This window comes from Nicotiana tomentosiformis, chromosome 2 (assembly GCF_000390325.3).
Source record: "Nicotiana tomentosiformis chromosome 2, ASM39032v3, whole genome shotgun sequence".
NCBI lineage: Eukaryota > Viridiplantae > Streptophyta > Magnoliopsida > Solanales > Solanaceae > Nicotiana > Nicotiana tomentosiformis.
Window position 1 is genome coordinate 51,449,168 of NC_090813.1, and position 5,250 is coordinate 51,454,417.

The window sequence follows — 5,250 nt, forward strand, 5'->3', positions numbered from 1 at the left end:
TCCGTGTTAACAGTATATTTATATTGCTTAATCCCTTTTAACAGTGAAAAGCATTTACATACCACAACTTTGCTTTAAAATCAAATTTTCCCCTCAACTTCGAATAATTATAACTATCCCCTTTTTATCCTATACAATATTTATTTTACCCTTGTCATTGAGAGTGTACTCTCACTTTAATTTTTATTATTCTACCATGACCTCAATGATTTTATTTAGTGCAATTTGCAAATATTGACGGATACGAATTACGATAACTACTGGATGTACTTTATAATATGTATTGATTAGTAATCTGAAATCGTCAACAGTCTTATACTGATAGGATTAAAAAAAATTATCAATACCTTAGATCATTCACTAGCTCTTTATGTCTCTAACCTCAATATAACTTTCCAAAACATTTAAGATTACTCTACTTCTATGAAATATTTGAAGCTTACAAATAAAATGTTTTATTTTAAAACTTTTACATGACGCTTTTTTAAATAACCTTCAATCATTACTTATAACTAATGGCAGCAAAATGGATAAAAAGAATAATTATCCGTCCATATTATTCACTAAAAATGGGTTGGATAATAATTTTCTTTAAAATGGGTCAAATATAAATAGGGGTATTATCACTTTTAGCCCGCGCCAGAAACTATTTACATCTGGTAGCCGAAAAAATATATAAAATTTGTATAATTTTTCTATATAACATACAGAATATATATATATATATATATATATATATATATATATATATATATACAAAAAAATATACAAATTTTATACATTCTTTCGGCTATTATTTTTACAGCGACTATACAGTGTCATTTTTTCATATGAATATTATCTACTTAAAAATTGGATAACCAATGGGTTTAAGTTTTACATTTGCAGAAACTCAAATTGGGAGTTTCTTAAGTTAGAGAGACTAGGAATTCTCCCAAAAGTGATCATATTCAAGAAACCATAGATAATATAATATGCATATTATCCGCTGGTTAACCCATTTTCTATCTATATCCAACATGGATCAGCCCAGATAATTTATTAATTTGTATTACCCATTTTCGACTCACCCATTTGCCATCCTACTTATAGCATGTTTGGCCAATTTTTTTTTTGGCCAGAGTGTTTTTTCTTTTTTTACTAAAATACTTTTTTCCTAAATTAAGGTGTTTGGCCAAGTTTTTAGAATGAAAAAAGTTCTTTTGAGTAGAAGTAGAAATAATTTTTGAGAAACGAAAAAAATAGCTTCTTCCCAAAATTACTTTTTTGAATAGTAATTTTGAGAAAAATATATTTAAAAATAATTTTTAAGTTGGCCAAACACTAATTGATGCTTTCAAGTTAATCGGTCAAACACAAACTGTTTCTCGAATATTTTTTTGAAAAACACTTTTCAAAATACATTAATTTCAGAAACTCCAAACATGTTTGTCACGACCCAAAATCCAACTAACCGTGATGACACCTAACCTCACCTGTTAGGTAAGCCAAATAACAACAATTCGATTCAATTAATAATTAACTGACTCTAATACACTCCCCAATGACTGGTAGTACAAATCATGAGCTTCTAAGATTAGAATTTACAAAGCTGGTATGAAATAAATACATCATCTGTTTGAAACATACATAAACAGATTTTTATAAATCTAAGGCTACCATGAACAAGAGTCAACTACAATCGAAAAGCAAGTACTCTTCAAATCCAGCTCTCGTTGATCACAGCAACATCAACATCCAATATATGCAAGCAAGGTGCAAAGGTGTAGTATGAGTACAACCGACCCCATGTACTGAATAAGTAACAAACATTACCTTAGGTTGAAAGTATTGACGAGTTGGAACACAGGTCAGGGTCCAACACCAATAGACAACAACAGTTCATAACAACATAATGGAAGTAATAAAATAAGTAGCTCAAAGATAAAATGCTCAGCTCGTTCACAGTTCCAGAAAAATAGGCATGCTTTTCAAGTATATCAGCGAAAACCCAAATCTTTATCGAAATCACCAAAATATGAGTACGTTTTGTAAAACTGTGATTTTTCCCAAAAACTTTTCAACAACATATATGATGTTTCATTTTCAAATGGCATGAGAAAAATACATCTCAATACCTACTATGTCAATGAGTATGTGAAGTCATGAATAACGCAATATCGTACAGCATGAGGAAAATGCATCTCTATACTTGTATGTCAAGTGTGCATGTCAATGCAATGCAACTCAGTGATAAAACCATGTGCATACTCTCAGAGTATTAATTCACTCAGTCCTCCCAGTCACTTAGTCCTTCCAGTCACTCGATCCTCACAGTTACTCAATCCCCCTAATCGCTCGACACCCGCACTAAATAGATACATGCGCTCACTGGGGGTGTGTACAGACTCCGGAGGGGCTCCTTCAGCCCAGACGCTATAATAAGCCAACCATGGCGTGAATCAATAATATTTGTTGCGGCGTGCATCCCGCTCCCATCATAAATCAATAAAAACATGTTGCGACATGCAGCCCGATCCCATAAACATACTCACCATCAGGCCCTCAGCCTCACTCAGTCATCAATCTCTCCAGTCTCTCGGGCTCTCAGTGTCATGAAAAGAATTAATCCCAAAATAATAATGTGATGTATCAATAAATGATAACAGATATTGAGATGTGATATGCATATGAATGCGTATGACTGAGTATATAAATGCAATATAAGCTGATAACTCAACAACATAAATGACCTCGGTGGGTCTCAACAGAATAAGCATGTAGTCTAGACATGATCTTTAATACGAGCCTCAACTCAATTTCTCTAATACGTGGAGGATATGCGGAAAATAACATGATTCTTTAATTTTACAACTCCACATAATTTATTTAAATCATAATTTCTATGGTGCACACCCACACGCCCGTCACCTAGCATGTGCGTCACCTTCATATAATTCACATAACACGAAATTCGGGGATTTATCCCCTCAACTCCAAGTTTAGAGATGTTACTTACATCGAACAAGTCAAATCCAATACCAAAAAGGCTGTAAAATACTCCGAAAATTCCATTCCGCGTGTATCAACCTCCATACGCCTTCCTATCTCCTCAATTAAAGCCAAATAATTCGTATATATTCAAACAACGTGCAAACTAATCACAATTTACTCTAATACTTACAATTTAACAATTTATAAAAATTCTCAACTCCGCTCGAAAAGTCGACAGCGGGGACCACATCTTGGAATATGATGAAACTCATAAAATCCAACAACACATTCAATTACAAGTCCAACCATACTAATTTTACTCAAATCCGACTCCGAATCGATGTTCAAATGTCGAAAATTCATTTTATGGAATTGTAGAAATTTCCTCCGATTTCTCTTGAAATATCAATAAACTAACGCCAAAAATAAGGATTAATTCATGGAATATAATCACAAGGGAGTCACGAATACTTACCCCCAATTGTGTGGTGAAACTTACCTCTGAAAATCGCCAAAACCGAGCTCCCAACTCAGTTTATGTCAAAAATAGAGAAATCCTCCATTTATAGGAATTTAATGCTTGGAGCGCCACCGGTGGCGTGGGGCGCTGCCTGGGGCACTGTTTCCAGAATTCAAAAACATCCCAGTGCCAGGGCTAGTGCCCCACACTACCCTGAGCGCTGGTGACGGAATTTTTCTTTCCAGACACGAAAATGGGCATAACTCTGTCATACGATATCTGAATTTGACGATATTTTTTGCTATGGCTCCGTAATTTCAATACAAATCTAATGCTTTAATTAAAACTGAATTTGGATCGCATTTGCGTAATGTGATACCATGTATTCTTCAAGAATCGACGTCGGAACATTCTAGAAATATTCAAATTAAATTTTGTTAACCATCTGAAATCCACCCGAGGCCCTTGGGACCTCAACCAATTATACCAATAAATCCTAAAACATCATAAAATATTATTCGATGCCTCAAATCACATCAAACAATACTAAAAACACGAATCACACCCAATTGAAGCTTAATAAAAACTAACAATTCCAACTTCTACATTCGATGTCGAAACCTATCAAATCAAGTCTGATTGACCTCAAATTTTGCACACAAGTCATAAATGATATAACATGCATATTCTCATTTGAAAAATTAGATTCAGACCCCAATATCAAAAAGTTCCTCCCCCCCCCCCAAATCAAACTTCCAAACCTTCCATTTCCAACTTTCGCTATTTCAAGCCAAAATTAACTACGGACTTCCAAATAAATATCTGGACATACTCCTAAGTCCAAAATTATCATACGGAGCTATTGAAACCATCAAAACTCTATTTCGGAGTTGTTTGCATAAAAGTCAAATTCCAGTTAACTCTTTTCATTTAAGCTTTCAACATGAAATTTATTCTTCCGAACTAATTCTGAAACACCTCAAACATCAAAACCGACGATTTACACACATCATAATACATCATATGAAGTTATTCAAGATTTCAAATAGTTAAAAGGAGCGTAAATATTCAAAACGACAAGTCGGGTCATTACATTCTCCCCCACTTAAACTTACGTTCGTCCTCGAACATGCCATGAGTTGTTCCTAAACCCTCAAATTACTATGCCACCTTACCACACACATACCCGGGGGTGATACCATGCCACCATATTCCATATGGGCCTGACAACACAACATAATTGAAGATCATTACCTTAACTTTAGTCCGTAAAACTTAGAACCCAATTTCCAATACCCAAAATTTTCTACAAGACCCGAGTCTCACATCTACACACTATATAAGTTTGAACAAGTTGTATCAAGCCATAACCATAACCCCACATATAATCACATAACATACTACACAACTCACATACTCGTAGCACCATTCCCGATTACAGTAACTTCTCAAAACCAATCCTGTACTAGTATTAAACCCCATATCAAACAAAACCTCGTTCCAAAACCTTCATACACTGTTGATAATGAAAGAAACACGCGGAATCTCATGACCACTTATCATATCAACAAGTCATGGAGCTCTCTCACCCCAACCAGAACCATAATCACTTTCTAAGCTGACTTTCAATATTATCCTCCCGAATATACCGTAATCAAACCTGATAGTACCCATTCTAGGTCCAGTGACCTTATATTATTAAACATAACTATCCCACAGACATGCCACACCAATATAACTCAAGCCGCAACTGCGCAATCCGTGTACCCAAAAATGGGAAATGTCTCAAAGAAGAGAATCGTATTGCAAGTTCAACA